General features: G+C 41.6%; 1 protein-coding gene across 1 annotated transcript in view; it reads right to left on the reverse strand.

The window, feature by feature from the left end:
• Positions 1-25958, reverse strand: part of LOC311248901 (rho GTPase-activating protein 39-like) — a gene marked incomplete at both ends in the record, with an annotated part of 144919 nt that overhangs the window by 83033 nt on the left and 35928 nt on the right. The gene's annotated exons all lie outside the window — the stretch shown is intronic.

Consider the following 25958-nt stretch of genomic DNA (forward strand, 5'->3'; position numbering starts at 1 on the left):
CTTTGGCTCAATATAACGTTAGCTACGTTAGCTAGCCGGCCCGCTTTGGCTCAATATAACGTTAGCTACGTTAGCTAGCCGGCCCGCTTTGGCTCAATATAACATTAGCTACGACAGCTAGCCGGCCCGCTTGGCTCAATATAACGTTAGCTACGTTAGCTAGCCGGCCCGCTTGGCTCATTATAACGTTAGCTACGTTAGCTAGCCGGCCCGCTTGGCTCAACATAACGTCTACGACAGCTAGCCGGCCCGCTAGCTCAACATAACGTTGGCTACGATAGTTAGCCGGCCCGCTAGCTCAACATAACATTAGCTACGATAGCTAGCCGGCCCGCTAGCTCAACATAAGGTTAGCTACGATAGCTAGCCGGCCCGCTGGTCCAACAGAACGTCAGCTACGATAGCTAGCCGGCCCGCTGGCTCCACATAAAGTTAGCCAACATAACGTAGCCACGATAGCTAGCCGGCCCGAGAGAGTGAGAGAGAGATATCTCCACGGCGGGAATAGAATAGAGTGCATTAAAAACTCACCAAACGTCCAAGAGGATGGAGACAACCGCGTGGAGTTGACGAAGTTCATCTGCCGAACGACCGTCCTCTTCATCTTGGCATAACAATGCTGCACTCGCTCTCTCTAGGTTAGCTAACGCTAGTTAGCCTTTAGCTAAGCTACTAGCCGACATGGCTATCCCGACTGAACCAGACGTTAGCACTCGATATTATAACGTAGCTAAAGCTAACTAGCTGTCCCTGCCTTTAGCTGACATGGCTAGCTTGACTGAACTTTCTAACATGCAACAACTTTCATCTTCAGTCCATCTGCCGAACGAAATAAATAAAATTAAAAAAAAAAAAAAAAAAAAAAAAAATCTTTTCTTTTCTTTTATTCTTTTTTGTGCGAGACCCTCTTCCCACGAGGCCCTGTGTGACCGCACTGCCTGCACACCCACTGAGGCGGCCCTGTGTGTATGATACAGAGTCCCAGCTTCTTACTCCATCTGCTCAGCTTGCACTGTTGAACAGACACAGCAGCCTGTTACCAGAAAGTGGTCAAACTGTATATCACCCTGTTCACCCAAGACCAAGCAACATAGGAGGGGAGCCCGTTGTAAGACGAAAGGAAACATCACAACAGCCCCAAATTGGAATGTCTGCTTTAAAGGGGAGATGAAGCATAGCGATATAAACATAGTCATAGCATCAAATTAGTATTTAGATAAACCACAGAAAAAAATCATGTTATAAAAATAAGGCGTTTCTAAGAAAAAACGATTTGTTATGTCCATTTATGTAGCATAAATCAACATGGGTGCCGCCATTTTGTTGCTGACGTCACAGAGATGGTTTCGCCCGGAGGCGGAGCTTCCCACCTCAGAGAATTGCACGCTGTAGCAATATTATTAGGCTCCTCAAATATCGTTATTCATAAAAACACATTTATGTAATATTTTACAGCATTGAGCAACCCCAACAGGGGGATGCTGCATATATGCACTATGCTCTGTCATGTTTGAGATGGCGAGAGCTGCAGTTGGCACCTGAGATGGCGAGACCTGCAGTTGGCACTGTGTGAGGCCACGACATTTGAGCTAATTAATAATACTGCATGTTCTGAAGGTCCAGATTAATAATTAGAATTAGTTCAACAGAAAGGTATAGATTAGGCTATCACCTAAAGTCTGTTGGTTGCTATATGAGTTCATCCTCAACCGAACTTATTCCCTCTATCAGTTCCCTCTCTCAGGGTGCAGTTCTCTCTCAGGCAGGATTTAACCCACAGTCCACCGAGCATCAGTACCCCGGCTGAAAGTAATTCAAGCACATCAGAGAACTTGGAACCAAGTCACTTGCAACCTTCTTTGGAGCTGAAAGAAGAGCATCGAGTGGTAAAAGCAGAGGGGGGCACACCTGGGACGCCAGGTGTTGCCGTTGAGCCCTTCGGAGGTGTCGTGGGCCTGTCAACGAAACACCAATGAAGGAGGGTGCCCACCTGAAGACCCCAGTGAAGCTTTTACCACTACCCCATTCAAAAAAAGTGCTGATTATCTAAGGGATTGTAATATCTAGTCCTATAAGCTCAACTGATAAACTGGAGAAATCCAGTGACTGCTGTGAAAGTGCAGCTGACAACAAGGGAAAGACCATGTGACGGCTTGGAAAGACAGCTGACAGGAAGGAAAGACCCCAACGGGGCTGTCATGGACTAGCTATCCATGATGGCAGGCTCCGTCGCTTAATTAAGTGCACAAAAGCCACCCCTCATTGCTACGAAAAGTCTAAAGAGAAAAACACCCCTAGAGTCTGCGAGAGCGGGGGCGGAAGATGACTCATCGGCTGACCACCCGGTAACAGACCCTGGAACGACGACGAACCAGATAATCGGCACATCAACTGAAGGACAGGAGCACAGAGTATGTAGCTGTGGCTGGTCCAAGGTAACATCCATCAGAGGCCTACGAATACATCAAGGCCGGATGAAGTGCTTGAAGAAAGTGAGGCCGGGATCTCGCATTGACCATTATCTTCTGAGAGAAAGGTCAAGTCAGGCGAGTGAAGCTCAGCGGCAGGATTTAACCCACAGTCCACCGAGCATCAGTACCCCGGCTGAAAGTAATTCAAGCACATCAGAGAACTTGGAACCAAGTCACTTGCAACCTTCTTTGGAGCTGAAAGAAGAGCATCGAGTGGTAAAAGCAGAGGGGGGCACACCTGGGACGCCAGGTGTTGCCGTTGAGCCCTTCGGAGGTGTCGTGGGCCTGTCAACGAAACACCAATGAAGGAGGGTGCCCACCTGAAGACCCCAGTGAAGCTTTTACCACTACCCCATTCAAAAAAAGTGCTGATTATCTAAGGGATTGTAATATCTAGTCCTATAAGCTCAACTCAGGGTGCAGTTCTCTCTCTCAGGAATTTGTAAATAGGAGAAAAAGGAGTTTTTCATTGTTCAAGAGTGGATATATGTTGCAGAACATGCCTGTTAATTACCGCGGCTCTTATTTGTAAATAGGAGAAAAAGGAGTTTTTCATTGTTCAAGAGTGGATATATGTTGCAGAACATGCCTGTTAATTACCTTTTAAATATCTGTTATGTGGTTAGGGTATGTATGTTTTTTAAATAAATGCCCAGTGCTTTGTCACCACCTGTCAATCTGTTCTGTTATTCTATGCATAGCAAAACCTATTAATATTACCTATGTGTAAACCTATTAATATTACCTATGTGTTGGTGGAATCGTGTCAATGTAGTGACGACAAAACCTATAAACCTATGTGTTGATGGGAATCGCGTCAATGTAGTGCCGAATGCATAAAGTGCTTTGTCACCACCTGCCAATCTGTTCTGTTATTCTATGCATAGCAAAACCTATTAATATTACCTATGTGTTGGCGGGAATCGCGTCAATGTAGTGACGACAAAACCTATTAATATTACCTATGTGTTGATGGGAATCACATCAATGTAGTGACGAATGTATAATTTACACTTGTGCCAATTGCGTGCGTTTGTCTAAGTATTATTATTCTAAGTATTGCTATTATTATTATGCATAGCAAAACCTATTAATATTACCTGTGTTGGCGGAATCGCGTCAATGTAGTGACGACAAAACCTATTAACCTATGTGTTGATGGGAATCGCGTCAATGTAGTGACGAATGCCGCTGCAAAACCTATTAAAACGCACCTATTAACCTATGTGTTGATGGGAATCGAATGCGTATGCTCGCGTTACCGGCGTAGGGCAAAACGGGGGTAGGCGGGCGTCGGCCAATCAGGGCAACGCGGAAGCACTCTTCGGCTGCCCAAAGTATTCACGCAGTTAGGACAGCCGAAACCCGTCCAATCTTTCGCCGTCGACTAAAGACACACTTCTTCAACCATTATCTAAAAAAAATAAATAAAATAAAATAAAATAAACATTTTAATTTAAAAAATCTAACCCTAACTAACCTTACTGTCATGCACTTGTCCTAATATACTAACCTACACTGTAACACTCAACACTTTGATGAACATTGTTACTCAGCTGATAGATTTATGCCCTTCGTGATGACTTGTCGTACAGAACTTGTAAGTCGCTTTGGATCAAATGTAAATGTAAATGTACATACATAAGTTGTCACTGAATCTAAGCAAAACAAACTATATCATTTTTGGCAATCAAAAGATTTATAATCAGGTTAAATGAATGATTGATGATTTTTTTATGGAATTTAATTTAACGTGTATGAAAATAAATGTTTGGGAGTGACAATTGACGAGAAACGTAAGTGGAAATCACATATAAACAATGTAAAAAGAAGAATATCCAAAACCATTGCAATATTATATAAAATGAAATATATTTTAAACAAGAACTCACTCTATTTATTGTACTGTTCGCTCATAGTTCCATACATAACATACTGTGTGGCGGTATGGGGAAACACAAACAATACAACAAACATTAACCACATTTTCATAATGCAGAAGAAAGCCATAAGAATTGTGAACCAAGCAGATTACTATTGAGAGATAGCACTTGTTTTTCATGTGTATATAATGTAAATATGCCAGTGGCTGATAGTAGCAGCACCAAGGTTACTGGAGGAGCAGAGCAGCGTTTGATTTGGGTCAGAGATGCCACCGCCGTTGCTATAGTAACAGTCATCAGAGAGAGAGAGAGAGAGAGAGAGAGAGAGAGAGAGAGAGAGAGAGAGAGAGAGAGAGAGAGAGAGAGAGAGAGAGAGAGAGAGAGAGAGAGAGAGAGTTCGACATCGCAAGACTTGAAGACGGTAAGCTGTGAGTTCTTCAGAGGACTAACCAGACTAAGAGACGAAGCAGACACGTAGACACTAGGGGTGGAACGATACGCATTCGAACCGTGTACCGTACGGTACGACCCCCACGGTTCGGGGCGTCTGTGTATCGTACGGTTCAAATGATGCGCTTCTCTTAAAGAGAGACGCACACATTACGCTGATATATGATGAAAGCGCCCTCTCAATACAACTCCACAATGGTATGATAATATATTTCCACGACACAACTTAACTGAATGCACATGTGTGCGTGTGGACTACTGTACTATTACAGGTATTGAAATGAACAATGCAACTTCCTCAAGACAAAATACAAAAAAATTATAAATAATTAAATAACGATACTTGGCGTCCGATACAGTATCGCCACGCAAAGTATCGCGATACTACTACGTATCGATCCCCCCCCACCCCTACCCTCCACCCTCCGGAGCTACGAGATAGCTAGCTTCGGCTAACAGGGAATGCTTTTGGTTAATTAATTCAATAGACTCGTCAAAGACTTTCAGTCTATGTTTATGGAATAAACATAACGTTTCAAGGAAAGGTACCACGTTTCCAGTGTGTAGGCCTGCCACGATAACACATTTTGCTGGGCGATTAATTGCCCCCGAAAATATCGCGATAAGCGATATTATTGCGACCGGTTAGAGAATTTTTTTTGAGAAATTTATTTCCCAAAACTTTTATTTTGAAGCCCACCGCTCCGTCTTTTCCGGTGTTTGACTTTTATTTTGAAGCCCACCGACCGGACCGGAAGTATTGTTGTTATTATCCTAAGCAGAAACTATGAGCCGACAACATGCCTCGTCCGGTTCTGTTTTTGAGCTAATGATAAAACAAATTGTTGGTGAACAACTACCTTTCGGTTAGTTTTAACGTTAGCTACTAACGTTAGATGCAGCTACTACAGGCAATCAACGATGAGGAGGAAGCGTCAAAGCAGTAATAGAATAGCTGTGGTGCGTAAGCACTGCAGCACGACTCGAAACTACCGGAGTGTTATAATAAATTAATTCATGTTTAACTTGTCCCCGTGTCCAGTCCTTTGACTAGCCCCACCCGTTCAGTGTAAACAATGATGCATGTAATTGTATTAACGTTATTCTGTGTTGTACTTGTAGCTATGCTATACGTTGTATTTCGTTTGTTAGATATTTAGCTAATGTTGTTAGCATGGAATGAGAATCAAAGCTCTATCTTTCATCTTTATTTAGCAGTCCAGTTTCTCCGGGCAGTAGCGAGTAACTACTTGGGTCTAAAAATAGCTAACGTTACACTACAAATAATGCTACTTGGTTAAAAGGAGCAACACTATTGAGAAATGTCTATGTGGCGTTGCCCCACGGAGCTCCCGTGCTGTACTCTAGTAACGTCAGCGGCCCGCCTCCCAACACGGACAGTGACTGAAGGGGCACTGGTTCCGCCTCATTAAAACAAACGCGCAAATAGCAATTAATCGCGCCCGTCAAAATCATTGCATTCATTTTAATTATCGCAGCAATTAATCGATTTATTGCTTATCGCGGCAGGCCTACCAGTGTGTCAATTCTTCTGATTACGGATGTATTAATGGGGAGACAGAGTGTGACAGCCAGTACGATGAGTAAGAGATAACAAACACAACGCAGACTTCACGGAACCACAGAGAGATTACTGGCTGATAACACGAGAATCCAACACTATGAATCGTCAAACGCACTCTTTATTAAATCAAATACCTTCAAATAGGAAGATCTTGTTGAGCTTAGCACTGCAATAATAATGTATAAAGCACATAACCACTCACTTATCAGCTGCCTTCAGGAGTTGTTCCAGACTAGCGAGAGCCGGTATAAACTATGGGGAACTTGTGTCTTCAATATCACAAAGGCAAGGACAAATATAAAAAGTCTATGTATATCTGTTAAAGGGGTAAAACTATGGAATAACTGTGACAACAAATACAAGATGTGTAGTTCGATACACCAATCCGGTTTCAGACCTGGCCATAGTACAATCTCTGCTATCACTCTTGTAACCAACAATATAGTCTCTGCCTTGGATAGGAGGAAGCACTGCACGGCCCTCTTTGTCGACCTCTCAAAAGCCTTCGACACGGTCGATCACCACCTGCTTTTAAAAAAGCTGTCCGATATCGGCTTGGATATGGGTGCTTCTGCATAGTTTCGTGACTACCTATCTCTCCGACGTCAATGTATAAAATCATCACATGGCAATTCGGAATTCTTAACTGTTACAAAAGGTGTCCCACAGGGTTTGGTGTTGGCCTGTACTTTTTACTGTCTACATTAATGGGCTAGTCTCTTCACTAACCGGTTGCCAAGCCCATTTGTATGCAGATGACACTATTCTTTACTGTTTGCGGATAGCCCGCAGGCTGCTACCGTCATTGCAGGACACCCTTTCTCAGCTCAGGCTTGTCCTTAACTCAATGAAAACTAAATGTATGATATTCTCAAGAGCTAGAAATGTGGACTTTACTAAACTTCTCATATCTACTATTGATGGCTCTACTATAGAGAAAGTTACCGATTACAAATATCTTGGGCTATGGCTTGATGAGAAGCTCTCATTCAAAACTCATATTGACAGCCTCGCCTCCAAGCTTCGGCAGAAGGTTGGCTTTCTATTCCGAAACCGGTCTAGCTTCCCTTTGCTCAGTAGGAAGAGAGTTGTAGATGCGGTATTCTTGTCAGTATTGAACTATGGTGATGTTATCTATAGGCATGCAGCTGCATCTACGTTGAAGCAATTGGACTCTGTATATCATTCCGCTATTAGATTTATCACTGGTGACAGTTATGATACTCACCACTGCATTCTTTATGAAAAGGTGGGCTGGCCCTCTCTTCCTCAGAGGCGCAGTTACCACTGGTACTTGTTCATCTTCAAAGCCATTAGTGGTAAACACCCTCCTTATATATCATCCTTGCTGGATTGGAGTCTTGGTGCTTATCAGACCAGATCCAACAGCTGGCTTACTCTTAGGGTTCCACAAGCGTGTTCGGATCTGGGCAAGACAGCATTTTTTATTGATGCCCCCAACACATGGAACGCTCTTCAACAAACCTTAAAGTTAGAGGTCCTCCCATCTGCTTCTGCTTTTAAACATCTGGTGTTAAATTGCAATTGTTTTTAGTTTCTTCTATTCTTTTTTATATTTTCATTGTGTTGCTCATGTGTGTGTTAACTCGTAGTCATTGTAAATTAGGGAAACCTCAATGTCCTTCGAGTTAAAAAAAAAAAAGGTTACAAACAAAACCTACAGAACCCTTCTAGTTCTAGTGACTGGCTGGTCCTTGAGTTTGCTCTGAACAGGGTACATCTGCATTTTGTTATTATGATGCCCCTCTAGCTCATGGAATGAACTAAGACAGTCCTTGGAGCTGGGATTCTCCCCTATGTTGCAAAGTTTGGAGCCTTCGTCTCCAACCTTTGTCAATGAAGTTGTAGCTACGTGTTTTAATTGATTTGTTATCCTTGCTTTTTGCCTCATCTTGTTGTCTCTTTGTTGTGATTTTTCCTTTTTTTTTCATTTCTGTATGTACTGTACACTCGGGAAACCTCAGTTGCCTTTAGAGTTAAAATAAAGGTTTGAAATTAAATGAAATGAAGAAATTATTCAAATATAAGGTGATACATAAAAACCTTATTATTATCCTAATTATATTTGTATTATAATTGAACTGTATTAAAATTGTGACAAAAAGAGATATAAACAATTAATAAATAAATGTGTATACGTTTTGTACATAAAACTATGAAACTTTTGTAACCTTTTGTTTTTGCTAAATTATGTACTGAATTATGTTTTTTGTTTTGTTTGTTAATAACTCCGAAAGCAATCCCAGACGGGCGCTCAAAGTGGGGGAAGGTGACTCAAGAAGGCGAATAAGTCCTTTGTTTTGACTCGAGAGGCGGAAATTAATGGAAGTGGGTGGCCATTTTGGATAATCACGCTGAATTTACACACATTACAAAAACCTTTTGTGAAACACTCATTTTCCATGGGATTTTTATAAACTTTGGACATGTACCTGTTATATTTTCCAGGCCCCGTTTTTGCCCGATACTTAACCTGTTAAGCCCGAGCCCTATTTTCTGAAAATTCGCCTAAAATACATACCTAAGTAAATGGAAGATTGCTCCACTTCTACAAGGGCCATTTGCATGTTCTTGGTATCTAGGGACATCTATGGATCTCATGGAATGTATTCCCAGCGTCAGAAATATTGTGTCTGTTACTAGGCTTGAGTAAATTGTGATGAAACAAAGGAGAATATAAATTATGATTTTTCTTTGCATCTTTGACAGTGAATAACACTATGCAAAAAATGACCAGACATAAAAAGCTTGTTCAGCACCTTCTTGAGATCATGTGTACAAAAAATCTAAGGAAATGAATAAAGGGAAGATGATTAAACAGAAGGTTTTGTAGATACAGTACTGAATTCTCCCATCCGGACCAATGCAATTTGAAATATTATTATGGAATATAGAATAGCAGGCTTATAAATTACCTTATTATAGCCAATTCGCACATTTATTGATTGTGCCAAATCTTATATTTCAAATGCCGAAGTTCAATTTGGATTTAATATCACCAGGCGTGCATAAGAACAGATAATGAAATCTACTGTATGTATAGTAGGTTTCTCATTCTTGCCAGAGTGTTGCCATTTTGAAACTGATTTCAAATCTGATTGTTGCTAAATGCTCAAAATAGGGGAGACAAACTAACTGTGCTCCAATATATGCCAATAACGTTCAGTTTTGTGGTATATTATCCCGAGTAATAAGAGATATAAAAAAAATTCATACAGAAGTCATTTGCTTTTTTGACCTAGAGACCTGTGGGAAGTGTATTTATTTTTTATTCCAACGCTCATTGAAAGCTCTGGATGTCCTCTTCAAAATGGCGTCAAAATGACAACAATTACAGACATTCACTTTTTCAAAATGCCCGACTATCGCGATCCCAACAACAGAAAAACTAAAACTAAAATCGAACTAATAACACTTTAACCTATTGGTAAACTAACGTATTAATGATAATATACATTATAACTGCTGTGACATGGTTATGATGATGTTTATTAACGATCACCCCTAGGCATGGTCTAATTCTCACAACCCACTCCTGCGCGTGATGTAATGCTTTATTATACAACTGGCGCATTCATCCAACCTTATTGCTATACAATAAACACACATTAATTGAAGATTTATTGAAAAAACTATCCGCAGAAAAAGTAGTTCCCAAAAAAATAAAAAGGGAAGTTGCCTCCATGTGGAAGCAGCTCGGAAGTGCATCCAACTGTTCTCAGTAAGACATCCAACAAACTAAGACATCCAACTGTCTCTCAACTAAGACATCCAACAAACTAAGACATCCAACTGTCTTTCACTCTACATCCAACAAACTAAGACATCCAACTGTCTCTCAACTAGACATCCAACAAACTAACACATCCAACTTTTCTTTTGTTTTGAACCTACTGTTGGAGCCAGATTCAGTATTTTTTTTTTGATCCACTTTTTCTCCCATTTTCTATATTTTCTCCCATCCCAATTTTCGTATCATCCAATTCAACCCTCCCCTGTCACGAACGCTGTTTCTTGCCTCCCACAAGCCGGCTGCAATGTGGACTAAGTCATACATAGCACAAGTCCCCTCCGGTACTTGAGGTAACAGCAGTCGCATCTTTTCACCTGCGCAGCTCGATCTCTCAGTGTCGAGGAGTAACGCGTGGGAGGCTCACGCTGCCCCCGACACTTCCTGATTCTACTGCGCAGGCGCACCAACCGACTTGTAGGAGTCGCTTGTTCACAACGCCCGATCCCCACCCTTCAGTTTCCCTCCCCGTAATACGGCCAATGTGTATTAGTACGGACGACCAGCTAAACTGAAAACAATGTGGAGAGCTGGATTCGAACACGCGAACCCAGCGTCTCCACATTGGTGGCGAGTGCCTTGCCCACTACACCACCTAGCCAGATTCAGTCTTTAATATTTATTTATTTATTTAGTTAAATATATGAAGCAATATTGTTTGGAAAACAATTTGACATTAACTTGATTGATAACATCTTTTATTTGCTATGACTTGGATGCGTGTTGCTTCGACAACGTGGAGGCGTGTCTGGTCCAGCCCATTTTGAACCGGTGATTACAGCACCGAGTGTGTGAACTCACTTTATCAATGGACTGGTGCGCTGGTAAAAAACATGACACTGGAATGCAAGGCATGCAGCCCACACGGTTTTTGACCGTCGCAAGCGCTATGGATTTGGAACTTTAGAAATAATTGGAAACAGCCATGCAACGGGAATAAGCCAGCACACCTCCAGGTCATCTGGTAGGAACCCATCCACGCTAAACAAAGCTTCAAGTAAATGACAATAAATACTGTTTTCTATAAACCAAACAATTCATCTCAGCTGTTTTCTTACGGAAAAGCGCATGCGCGCGTCAACCAAGGCTGTGGATTCCACATAGTCAAAAACCAGGCATGCAATACTTGCACCTTTGTTTAACACTTTGATTGCCCAACCCAAGTTTTCTCGGGTTTACTCCCCGCGGGTTGAATGCCCACTCACGAGAATTCTCGTATTTTCTCGTTTTTTTTTATTAGCGATCTGAAATCATATTTCATCAACCGAGTCTACAGTTGTAAATCCAGCCACTACAGGCGCTCAGATGTGAAAAAGCGCCCCCTATCGTCTCCCAGATGGTAATTCACCCTTTTGGATTGAACTCAATGAAAATGAATAAGAAAAAAAATCCCTGACTCCACATTTTACTTCTCACTCACGCAGCCGGGGTGCGTGAATATTAAAGGCAACCAACTTGTGTTCAGCTTTTCGTTCAGCGTTTCTCTGATTGGCCACACGGCCAATCAATCAATCCACTAGCACACGCCCTTGCGGCAAGAGAGACGCGGCAGAAGCGCTGGTCGAACCTGTTGTGTGACTGTACTACAGCGGTGTTCTGTTGTGTGACTGTACTAAACTCTTCCACCACATGACCGACATTTGACATACAGTACACCTCCTATCTATGTTGGGATTATGTTTGGTCATGACAAAACAATAAAAATCGCTACTGTTAGTAATGCTGCCACCACCCACTTCAATGACAGAGCTCTCATATTTGCGAATGCATAAACTATATCTTAAATTATGGCTATGTGTCTAATATGGCTGTCGCGAAGTCATTGATAAGCGACAGCCATATTAGACACATAGCCATAATTTAAGATATAGTTTATGCATTCGCAAAATATGAGAGCTCTGTCATTGAAGGGCTTCGTTCTACAACGGAGCACGGTCGCTGCTGCTGGAGCTGGACCGAGTAGAGCCGGCGGCGGTGCACGGAAGCCGGGGACAAACCACCGCATCGCCCCGCTGTCAGATAGTCCTAACAGTGTTTATTATTAAGAGTCAGATAGTCGTAACAGTGTTTATTATTAAGAGTCCTAACAGTGTTTATTATTAATTAACGTCATAAACGAACTACCAGATTTCTTTTCTAGTTCAGCGCATCATGTACAGTGACGAGTGAATCTGGTAGTTGGTTGTTAAAAACGTGAAACATAATAATCAGTCAGCAGCGCTCCACTGCTACCGCAGCTGAACACAAGTTGGTTGGAACAGCAGCCCAACACAAGTGCGTTGGTACACAAGTTGGTTGCCCGCGCTGCCGTGCTTGCTCCTTGGATTTCATTTGGGACGTGGGACGGCTGCGCTTGCCTGCGCATGGGGGCGGGGGGTCGCGGCCAATCAGAGAAAAGCCGAACACAAGTTGGTTGCCTTTAATATTCACGCAGCCGGCGTCGATCAGCTCCACTAGTGAGCCTCAGAGCAGTGGGGATTATGTGTTTTTACAGTATACACTGTGAATCAATAAAAGGATAGATTGGCAAGAATTGGAATAATCCATTTGGATACCATCTGATCTCAGGTAAGGAATCTATGTTACCAGTCTTGGGATAATCAGACTTGTTTTCACGGAGATATAAGCTTTTATGTGATTATGTGATATGGCTGTTTCACTGTGCGAGCGATCAGGAAATAGGAGAACCGATTTTCAGCTTGCGGCCAGAGCGTGCATGCGTACACATATACTATCGATAATCTAGCGTTTATTTGAAAACGATTCATAAATAGACCAAAAAATGACAACGTTCTAGAATATTCCAGTAAGGGGCGATTATCATGGAATGTCTTAATTTTCCGATGAAAACGAGTGCTTTTCAAAATGCTAGAAAACGGAAATGAAGCGATAAAAAAACAATCTGCTACGACAATGTTGACTGGAAAATGAGTCTTTGATAAGCAACGGGCAGATTAGACACATCTTATTTTATCTTCTCTCTCTTATCTTATAGCCATAATTTAAAACATAGATTAGGCGATATTAACGTTAACATTGAAGTGGTGCTGGGCATTCAAGGAGGTAAAAAGGAATTAAGCTTGGGCAGTGAAAGTGTTAAGGAACATCACTGAACCCAAAGAAATAAACACGACATTCAAAGAATTTTACTCCAACTTATACAAATCAGAAACGACCTTCGATCAAAACAAAATGGACACATATCTTAATCAAATTAACCTCCCTAAACTTTCAGAGGATGACGCTAAACAGTTAGAAACACCGATCACACTAGATGAACTTAGGGAGGCCATATCTGAAATGCAAAGTGGAAGGGCCCCTGGAAGAGATGGTATCCCACCAGAAATGTACCTCTCTTGTTGGGACATAATTGGACCCTTATTACTAAATATGATTTTATACTCAGTCAAGGAGGGGAACTTCCATAAGAATGACAATATTGCACTCATAACAGTCCTCCTCAAAAAAGACAAAGACCCCACCGAGTGCGGTAGTTACAGACCTTTAAGCCTCCTCGGAACCGATATCAAACTGTACTCTAAGGTATTAGCCATCAGACTACAAAAGCATATGACGTCTTTAATTCATCCGGACCAAACAGGCTTCATAAGAGGCCGCCTGATCACTGATAACTAGTGCTGTCAGGCGATTAATTTTTTTTATCTAATTAATTACAGGATTTGTAATTAATTAATCTAATTAATCGCATTTTAATCGCATTACCATTTTATGCCTCATATTCTATATTCTATAATCATATTTCAAATTGCATGTGTCCGGATGGCAGAATTCAGTACTGTATCTACAAAACCTTCTGTTTAATCATCTTCCATCTATTAATTTGCTTAGATTTTTCAGGTCTGGTCAATTTGAGCATGGTGTTATTCACAGTCAAAGATAAAAAAAATTATTGATATTCTCATTTGGTTCATTACAATTTACTCAAAATAAAATGTTCATTCAATCAATCACCGCGCAGATTGATTGATTGAATGAAAATGTTATTAACAGATTGCAGAATGGGTACAATACAGTACGGCTCAATACACACAATTGTTAAGGGAATGCAGACCAGAGAAAGACTTTCGTCAGGGTCCCCCATTTTCAATTCATAATGAATTGTAAGTAAGGGTGCAACTTGCACCGTGCAATCCATTCTTTGTGGATCTAGCCCACAGTATTTCTGACACTGGGAATACATTCCCTGAGATTCATAGATGTCCCTAGAATCAGATACCAAGAACATGCAAATGGACCATATTAAAAAAAAAAATCTGTAAATGTGTATTCTACATGCTTATGGAATGAATGAGATACAAAAAAAATATTATAAAAAAAAAAAAAAAAAAATTGTAATTAATTTTGAGTTAATTTTCATAACACGATTATTTGCTGTGTAATTAATTAATCTAATTAACGCGATAAACTGACAGCCCTACTGATAACATAAGACGATTACTACACGTACTAGATGCTAACAAGGAAGACAACACACCTAAGGCGATGCTGTCCCTGGATGCAATGAAAGCTTTTGACAGGTTGGAATGGTCGTATCTATGGGCAGTATTAGAAAGGATGGGGTTAGGAAAAGGATTCATTGATATGATTAAAGTATTATACAAAGACCCATCGGCCATGATTACAACAGGTACAATCACCTCCGAAATCTTTCCAGTATCACGGTCTTCCAGACAGGGTTGCCCCCTTAGTCCCGGACTATTCGATCTATCATTAGAGCCTTTAGCACAATATATAAGACAATCCCAATCCATAGAACCAATCGTAATCAAGGGCACACAACACAAAATTAGTTTATATGCGGACGACGTAATACTGTTCATGCAAAACCCCAACACCGCACTGCCTCATCTTCTCAAGTTGATTGAGGACTTTGGAGATTTATCGGGATTTAGGATAAATTGGCCGAAGTCGGCCTTCCTCCCACTTAACGCCCCTGCAAAAAGAAATATAACCCTCCCAGAAGAGATACCGATGGTAAAACACTTTAGATGTTTGGGAGTTGAAATATTCCCTACCATAAGCCAAACGGTGAAGCACAATTACATAAAAATCCAAAACAAAATCAAATACGACCTTGTCAGGTGGTCAAAACTTAAAAACTCAGTACAAGCACGGATATCAATAATTAAGATGGACGTCCTACCTAGAATCAACTTCTTCAGCTCAATGCTACCGTTACCCCCTCCAAAGGGTTACTGGAAAGAATTACACTCCTCCACATACAAATTTATTTGGAATAACAAACCACCACGTATAAAAAGATCCACCGCACAGAGAAACAAAGCAGATGGTGGTATGGCATTTCCAGATTTCCACCACTATTTTAAGGCATACACTTTAAGACCACTGACAACATGGTTTGATCCCCAAGCATCAGTATCCTGGAGAAATTTAGAAGAAAATATAGTAGCTCCACATAGGCTGAAGGACATAGTGTACACCAAATTATCAATTAAGCAATGCGAACGGATATTTGGCCCCATAATCACTCATGCAATCCGGATATGGCGTGAAACACAAAAAAAATACTCTATCCCACATAAATGGCATAATCATACTCCCTTATTCAATAACAATGCACTTTTGATTGGAAAACAACCTATAAGATTCCCTAGATGGGAAAAGCAAGGCATACACACATTAGGAGACATTTTCAACAAACAGGGTTTTTGTAGTTTTGATGAGATATGCAAAGAAATTTATCTCACCAAGTCCTCATATTATTTTTACGCACAGTTATTGGCATGTTTGAAGGCTCACGGTGTTCCATTAAGGATACCAATTGTACACCACAGATACCACAAATTCTTCTATGAAAGAGAGACATCGAGAGGTTTTGTTTCAGATTTTTATCATCAATTACTAACGGCCTCGTATGAAACCCTACATCTAGACTCAGTCTGGAGGAGGGATATACCAGACCTGGAGATAGACTTTGACTGGCAAGAAGCCTGGGCAAATGTACGCCTTGCATCAAGGAACCCGGACCATCAACAAATCAATCTTAACTATATTCACAGGACATACTTAACTCCTATAAGACTGAACAAAATGGGTCTTAAACAAGACTCCAAATGCTCCTTATGTACAAATGGGGATGAAGGGACATTTATGCACATGTACTGGGACTGCCCACCAGTTAAGATATTTTGGAAAGAAGTGACCCAGCAATTGTCAAATCTTTTAACTCTGGATATACCTGTACACCCCTCTGTATTACTGCTGAATGATGTCTTTGAGCATGCAGTACCTCCACAGCTAAAGAGATTGGTTTTATCCGGTATCACAGTGGCTAAAAAGCTGATAGCATCACGATGGTTTCAACCGGAAAAAATTTGCCGTAAGGTCTGGATTCTTACATATCTCGATGTGATTTATCAAGAAATATCAACAGCTAGAATTTTGGGTCTCAATGAATCCAAAATGGCAATGTGGTTAGAAGTGGTGGAGAGAATAAAAGCCAGCATATAATGGTAGTGTCTGGTTAGGAACAAATTATAATGGTTGGATTATCCAATGGGGGGTCCGGGAGAGGGGGGTACGAGCTGGAGCATATGTGTATTTGTATATCCTATTGTGTGTTGTCATGTTTGTTTATGTGTTTGTTTAAAAAATAATAAAAAAATAAAATACAAAAAAAGGAAAATTTGTTTGCTTTGAAGATTGTGTATCGAACATTCCACGTTACTACTATGGACGGAGTTCATGAATGGAATACGCACCACTCATTGGATGCGCGTCTGTGAAGCACTGGCGTAATTTCATTGTGTTATCCGTCGTCAGATAATAATCAAGAAACGAATTGTATGGAATCAAGTCAAAGTATCAGTCGACGACGATGTTTGAGTTAAATTGAAAAGCATGTGCAATAAGTGCACCATTTCAGTTATTTATTGGAACCAAATCAAACATTAAAGGAACAACAAGGAAAATGGAACGTTTGGTGAATGAAATTGATGCTTCACATTCCAATAGATTACAAGAATTGAAAGCATCTAGAAGCGCCAAATTGGGTGTTTTAACCAGAAGGAAAAATGAAATCTTTGATTTAATGAAGCATACATGCCAGGTGGAAATTGTTAAATCAAAGTTGGAAAACGAGTTCAACAAAGCATACCAAGAGCTGAATGATGTAAATGATTGTGTCAAAACTTTATTGTCAGCAATGTCAAAGGATGATGTTAAACTTGATCAAAGTGAGTGGTACATCCCTAAAATAATACCTGTGGATGAATTCAAAGACAGTTACAATGGATTGATCAAAATGAAAAGGTGACTGATAATGATGCTACAATGAATATTGCTGCAATTACAGTGGATGATATTGCTCCAAAGGACAGTGTTTTCAATGTGCGATCAAGACACTCATCAAAATCCTCAAGATCATCCATAGCGAACAAGCTGAACTAGCAGTCAATGCTGAAGGGCTTAAAAGGAAGCATCAGCTTGATAGAAAAGCAGCAGAGCTCCAAGCAGAGCTCCAAGCTGAGAAGGAAGAGATTGAGATGGAAACTCAGATGGCTGCTAACAAAGCAAAGTTAAGCATTGTCAAAGGATATGAATTATCACATGAATTAACACAAACTGTACATAAAGAAATGCAACAATTGGATGGAATGAATGAATACTTGGAAGGATACATTCAAGAGGAAACGGAACAACAACCAGAAAAGCTGTCATGGACAGCTGGTTTGGACAGCACCAACATGGATGATGTTCCAACCAGAACAAGGAACCAGTGGAAAGAGCAACACATGGAACTATGACAGAATATGAATATGTGCGTAAAAAGATACCATCACAACCAACATATCAAAGGCATCAAGAATATGACCCTTTGACCTCAGTCTATGCCACGCATACAATGAATCCTCCTCTAGGTGGCACCAAAGTACAAGCTATGTCATATGAAAATACTTCATCTTTCAGACCGTATGACCTCCCTGCTTTTCCAGGTGCACACCACTTCATGCTACACGGTACAGATGCACAAGGACATGTAGGACCATCAACACAACCACACAGTAAAGGACCTACAACAAATTCCCAGGACACAAGTAAAAAGCATGAATTTTACAGTCTGGTGAACCTAATGGAAGGTCAAAACAGGATAACAGAAACTCTCATTAAGCAACAAGGACAGTTCACTTTGCCATCAATCACTATCCCTGTCTTTAAAGGAGAACATCTGGAATACCAATTCTTTATAAGAGCCTTTGAACATGGCATTGAGAGGAAAACTGAGAACCGCCAGGATATGCTGTATTTCCTGGAGCAATTCACATCAGGACAGCCAAGGTAACTGGTGCGCAGGTTACACTACAGCAAAGGAGCTTTTAAAGAAGCATTTCGGTAACGAACACAAGATTGCCACTTCATACTTGGACAAAGTGCTCAGCTGGCCAATAATCAAAGCTGAAGATGCAGAGGCCTTGCAGGCTTATGCTGTGTTTCTCAATGGTTGTCTCAATGCCATGAGCTCTGTTGAGTACTTGGAGGAATTGAACCATCCAACTAACATGAGAGCCATTCTCAGTAAATTAGCCTACAAGACGCAAGAAAGATGGAGATTCAGAGCTTGTGAATTGCAGGATCGTTATGGAACAAGGCCAACATTTCCAGAGCTGGTGGAATTTATAAACCATCAATCCAGAATCCTATCACATCCGTTGTTTGGAAGCTTAAATCCCACACAGACAAGAAGGCCCGTCATACCACCACCAGGCAAGCCCTTCCCCTCTAAAGACAGAAGGCCTAAGAGCGCATTCATGGATTTGCTACCAATGTGGCAAAGGTGACAGGCAGCTTCTACAAGCAGGCTGTAACCGAATGTGTGGATAAAGCACCAAGAAAAACAACCAACGAATGTTTACATTGCAAGGGAAACCATGAGCTCAGTTCATGTTCACAACTGAAAAAGAAAACGCATGAAGAATTCTTAAAGAAAAAAGGAGTGTGTTTTGGATGTTTTGAAGTGGGTCACATGAGCAAAGGTTGCCAAAAGAGACTTACCTGTCAAGTGTGTTCTCTCAAACATCCCACAATCCTGCACATCAACAGAAAATATCCTAATATAGAGAACTCTAAAGATACAGCCGTGACGGTATACACAAATCAAGCTGAGGTGTGGAGTGAAACTGGGGCCGGTAAATCAGAATGCAAACTCGCCATAGTTCCTGTAAAAATCAAAATGAAGAAAAGTGATCAGGTGATTCTCACATACGCCTTTATGGATCCAGGAAGTTCTGCAACATTCTGCACAGAGTCCTTGCTCAGACAGCTGCAGGCCACAGGAAGCAGAACTACCATTTTGTTAAGAACTATGAACGGGGAACAGGTCATAAAGACATCCATGGTAAACGGCATGGAAATCAGTGCTCTTGACAGCAATGAGTATTTGGAACTCCCAGAGGTTTACTCACACTCCGCGATCCCTGTGAAAGCTGAAAATATCCCAGACCAGGAGGATATAAAGCAATGGCCATATCTACACCAAGTGAAACTTCCTAGAATAAAAGCAGAAATCGGACTGCTGATCGGCAACAACGTTCCAAAGGCTTTGGAGCCATGGATAATTAACAGCCAGGGAAAAGGACCTTTTGCTGTTAAAACCACTCTCGGATGGACAGTCAATGGGCCACTTACACAGGGCACTGGGAAGGTTGTTACCACAAACAGGATCTCTCTGGTAAGGATTGAGGAATTGCTGCAACAACAGATGAAATATGATTTCCCAGAGCGCCAGCATGAAGAGCGCCTAGAGATGTCTCAAGAAGAGCATATATTCATGGGAAAGGTCTCAAACTCAGTAAAGCTGCAAGACGGGCATTACAATATTGGATTGCCTTTACGGACTGATGAAGCTGAGTTCCCAAACAACCGCTGTCTCGCCGAGCAAAGGGTCATGAGCTTGAAACGAATGCTGTTAAAGAACCCACAATTTCATGAGGAATATAGAACACTTATGGCTGACAATCTGAAGAGAGGTTTTGCTATCCAAACAACATCCGACAACAAGCAAAAGGAAGCCACGGTTGGAAAGACGTGGTATATTCCCCACCATGGGGTTTACCACCCTTAAAAGCACAAGCTACGAGCTTCTACATGGCCCAGACCTCACCAGCAACATCACTGGTGTCCTCACAAGGTTTCGGCAAAGGGCCGTTGCCTTCATTACAGATGTGGAGGCCATGTTCCATCAAGTGAGAGTACCGGATGAAGACTCAGATATTTTAAGATTCTTGTGGTGGCCCGATGGAAAGCTGGACACGGGCCTCGAGGAGTATAAGATGGTTGTACACATTTTTGGAGCCACATCATCTCCAAGCTGTGCAACTTTCGCTTTACAACAGTGTGCAAGAGACAACATTGGCAACTTTGACCCAGGGGTCATACAGACTGTGCTCAGAAACTTTTACGTGGATGATTGTCTAAAGTCAGTAAAGTCTGAGCAAGAGGCCATACAACTCGCCAAAGACCTCATCAGTCTGTGTGCCACGGGTGGGTTTAAGCTAAACAAGTGGATCAGCAACAGCAGGTCGTTGCTTCTCTCCATCCCAGAACAGATCCGAGCGCAAGGGGTGAAAGATCTAGATCTGGATCAGGATACACTGCCCATCGAAAGAGCCCTTGGGGTACAATGGTGTACCCAGTCGGATTCATTTGCCTTCAAAATCCAGCTTCAAGACAGGCCGCTTACCAGACGAGGGATCTTGTCTATGGTGAGCTCTATCTATGATCCTTTGGGTATGTTGGCACCCGTTGTCCTCTCCGCAAAGCAGATACTGCAAGAGCTGTGTGGATTAAAGCTAGCTTGGGATGATCACATACCTCAACACCTGCAAAGAAGATGGTTGACCTGACTAGCTGAACTGTCCCAGCTGGAAAACATCAAAGTTAAGAGATGCTTCATGCCTGAGGATTTTGGAAACCTAATCTCTGCGCAGATCCATCACTTCTCAGACGCAAGTGAAAGTGGTTACGGCACAGTCTCCTACCTAAGGCTGCTGGACGACAGGCACAAAGTCCACTGCGCGTTTGTCATGGGCAAAGCAAGGGTGGTACCATTAAAATCCATCACCATCCCAAGACTCGAGCTTACAGCATCAGCAATGGCTGTACGAATGGATACCTTTCTGCAGGCGGAACTTGAACTCCCTTTGATCCCATCAGTCTATTGGACAGATAGCACATCTGTGCTTAAGTATCTGAACAATGAAACCTCAAGATATCACACCTTTGTTGCCAACAGAGTGAGCAACATCCGTACGGAATCTGATGTTACACAGTGGAGGTATGTCAACGGCACTCTGAATCCCGCTGACTGCGCATCGAGAGGCTTATCAACAGCTCGCTTCTTGAATTCAACATGGATACAAGGTCCTGAATTCATGCAACATCCAGAAACGGAGTGGCCACAATGCCCAGAATGCACATTGACAAAGGACGATCCGGAAGTAAAGGTCTTCACTATAAATGTTGCTCCTGTGGATGAGTCTGTGAATACAGTCATGAAATTAATCACCTACTATTCTGAGTGGCATCGTCTCAGAAAAACCGTAGCATGGATATTGAGGATTAAAGCAACACTAAAAAAGGCCTGCAAAGAAAAGAAGGAAATGAAAGGTGCACCAAAAAAAAAAGGAAATTGCAAAGCTCTGTTGTCTGTTGATGACTTACAGAAAGCCGAACATGCCATTATCCAATTTTGTCAATCAACAGAATACAAAGAGGAACTAGAGTCACTAAGGAAAATAACGCCTGTGAAGAAGAACAGTCACATCCATAAACGTACCCCGGTTCTTCATGATGAGCTAATAAGGGTTGGTGGAAGATTGGTCAAGTCTGCAATGCCCCCTGAGGCCATGCACCCCGCCATTCTGCCAAGAAAACATCATGTAACGACATTAATCATCAGACATGTCCATGAAACCGTTGGACACAGCGGGCGGAACCATACACTATCACGCCTGAGGCAAAAGTATTGGATACCTAAGGTCACCTCTGCAGTCAGGGCAGTGATTGCAAAGTGTGTCCACTGTAGGAGGTCGAGTGGCATCAGAGGTACACAATACATGGCAGACTTACCCCAGGACAGGCTGCTACCTGACCAACCACCTTTCACAAACGTGGGTGTAGACTACTTCGGCCCATTTGAAATGAAAAGAGGGAGAACAATTTTGAAACGGTATGGCGTGATCTTCACGTGCCTGAATATCCGAGCAGTGCACTTGGAGGTTGCTCATACGCTTAATACAGACTCATGCATTAATGCAATAAGAAGATTTGTAGCCAGACGAGGCACAGTCAAGACCATGAGATCTGATAATGGAACGAATCTTATCAGGGCAGAATGAGAGCTACGAGAGTCTATTCAAGATCTGGACAATCTCAAGATTCACGCCACCTTACTTGAGAAAGGCATATCATGGACATTCAACCCACCTGCTGGATCACACAACGGTGGAATATGGGAGAGACAAATAAGAACAGTCAGACGCATTCTTGGAGCTTTAACACGGGAACAGACTCTGGATGAGGAAGGATTGGCTACACTTTTATGTGAAGTGGAAGCCATAATTAATGATCGGCCCATCTCTAAAGCCTCCAATGACCCTCTGGATCTGGAACCTCTCACACCAAATCACCTCCTTCTCCTCAAAGAAAAGCCTTCACTGCCACCTGGAGTATTCAGCCTAGATGACTGTTATGCCAAGAAAAGATGGCGTCAAGTGCAATACATGGCAGACCTGTTTTGGAAACGGTGGACAAGAGAGTACCTGCCAGAACTGCAAGAAAGACAAAAGTGGACAAAGAAAAGGAGAAACATGGCAGCCGGTGATATTGTCTTAATAATAGACGACTCTGCTCCTAGAAACTCGTGGATCATGGGACGAATCACACAAACCCGGCCAGACAAAAAAGGATTTGTGAGACAAGTCGAGGTGCAAACCAAGACCAACACCTTGATCAGGCCCATCACGAAGCTTGTCTTACTCCTTGAGGCAAAAACATAAGAATACCCCCCCCCATATCGCTCTCTCCCCCCCTCACCATATCCCCTTCTCTTTCTTTCTCCCTCGTCGGGGGGACATGGACTGTTAAAAAAAATTAATGTAATTTAGAATATGAAATTAGTTTAGTTTTAGCTGGCTCCTCCTGATTTTGTTGGTAATTGTACGGTTCTCTTACAGAACAATTAGGGGCCGGTATGTTGGAGCCAGATTCAGTCCTTAATATTTATTTATTTATTTAGTTAAATATATGAAGCAATATTGTTTGGAAAACGATTTGACATTAACTTGATTGATAACATCTTTTATTTGCTATGACTTGGATGCGTGTTGCTTCGACAACGTGGAGGCGTGTCTGGTCCAGCCCATTTTGAACGGGTGATTACAGCACCCGAGTGTGTGAACTCACTTTATCAATGGACTGGTGCGCTGGTAAAAAACATGACACTGGAATGCAAGGCATGCAGCCCACACGGTTTTTGACCGTTGCAAGCGCTATGGATTTGGAACTTTAGAAATAATTGGAAACAGCCTATAGGACACCATGCAACGGGAATAAGCCAGCACACCTCCACGTCATCCGGTAGGAACCCATCCACGCTAAACAAAGCTTCAAGTAAATGACAATAAATACTGTTTTCTATAAACCAAACAATTCATCTCAGCTGTTTTATTACGGAAAAGCGCATGCGCGCGTCAACCAAGGCTGTGGATTCTACACCTACTTTCTATAGAACTTCATTCTTAGATTGCTTCTATAGAAAGTAGGTCAAACAAATAAAAAAAAGTTTTCTTTGCCCTATAAGATTTTTTTTTCTTTTCTTTTTTTTAAACCTACTTTCTATAGAAGCAGCTGGGAGGTGCGCTGTTTTAAGTGAGCGTGGGCTATTGAATTGATTGATTGATTGCTAATTTTATTACTGTCCGCCTTGTTTCCACTGGTTAAGTTTAGGCCCTCTTTCGAAGTCGCTCAAACTCTAACCTTAACCAACTTCGAAAGAGAGCGACTTTGAAAGAGTGCCTAAAGTTAACCAGTTGGAAACAAGGCGGACAGTAATACAATTTGCAATTAATCAATCAATCAATTCGTGCGATTTTTATTTTGTTCCACAATGACTCATGACCCATCAATTACATCATCCAACAATGAACTCTTCTAAAGCACCCAATGCGGTACCGTCCAATGGCGCACTGTTTTTTATTTTCGGCACTATTTTCTCATTTTTTGGCGGAGGGACACCATTTTTTGTGGCCATATTACGAACACCGGCCCCCACACACACAGCAAGTATCAATCCGCAGCTCTGACCAGAAGTCTATAAAAAAAACCGTCAACCGCAGCTCCCGTTTTCCAAACTTTCCCCCAGAGCGAGCGGTCGCACAATGAATTTTCTCCGGGGATTCCGCGCCTGCCTGTACATTTCGAAACGACCGTGTAAGTACTGTGTTTACTAATCTGTTGGACTTCTTATAGCATTCGTTAACTTTTATGACCGTCTATAGTGTTTGTGAGATGTTTTTACAGAGATTCTGGTCATATTTTCCATCAAAAATCTTGTTTTGAAATCTACCGTGTGCGACTAGCAATTTCCCCCCAGGGAGAGTTACCTGTGAGTTGGCTAACATTCAGCGCTAGCTGCAGGCTAACGGCAACACAGTTGTCGTATTTATTTCGCAAATGCAGTGTTTTCAAATAAGCCACATTGCTGTATTTAGTGTATTCATTAGTGGGTCATATTCCTATATGTAACATATCTCATTTTATCAACTTAGAATTGACGGCAGTGTCTAGATGCTGGAACTAGCTCCCATGCTAACAGCACCGGCTGAGATCCAGGAACAGCGCCGTCATTCCCCTACCCAGGACAAAACGTTCAAGAAGGGCGAGGTTCTAGAAGGAAGACAAGGCTCTATGAAGATAATGGGGTAAGTTTGAAGAAACATTTTAACACACACATGAACGTTTTATAATTATCATCACAATATGTAAATAAAAAAAATATATATATTTTTTTATCAAATCTAGTTTCATTAATTAATTAATAACTTTTGAACAATAGATGCTATTTCTAATCTGTCAGCTGTCCTATATTACCAACAAGATTGTCTACATTCCATTTTATATACATAAATCTGATTTAAGCAAGGAAAGTGTAATTTAATACATTTTTATCTTCCAAGTTTAATTTCAACAAGTTCAAGTGCAACTATGAACCATAATAATAAAAATTATGATGATAATCATACACTTATTTTATATCATTGGAAAGCCCTAGTTGTTAGCTTTAAAATGGCACCAAATATGAGGTACTTTGAAATACCCAGTAACTAATAATCTATCACAAACCAATGCAATATCATGTTCAGGGATTTCCTAAATACAAGAAAGCTCTGGAAGAGTTAAGAAACTAATACATTCGCCGTGACAGAATCGTCTGTCCGGCTTGTCCGCCATCTTGCTTTCACTTCTAAAAACTTGCACGGCGGAGTGATAGTAATGCGGTTGGGACCAAGAGAGTGGGGTTATTACAAATACCCACATGTAAGTTGACTGTTTCAGCCAATCAGAATAGAGAAATGTGCATGCCGTTGTATAAACTTGAATACGTCTGTAGAGCTTGATTTATGACGTGGTTAAAGAGGTTAAGACCGAATCCAGGAGAAGGGACCGTTGGTGAATCCCAAAATCAGCCAGAAAATGTCTTAAGTGGCGCTAGGACAAAA

Source organism: Notolepis coatsorum (genome assembly GCF_963971535.1).
Source record: "Notolepis coatsorum genome assembly, chromosome: 2".
Classification (NCBI taxonomy): domain Eukaryota; kingdom Metazoa; phylum Chordata; class Actinopteri; order Aulopiformes; family Paralepididae; genus Notolepis; species Notolepis coatsorum.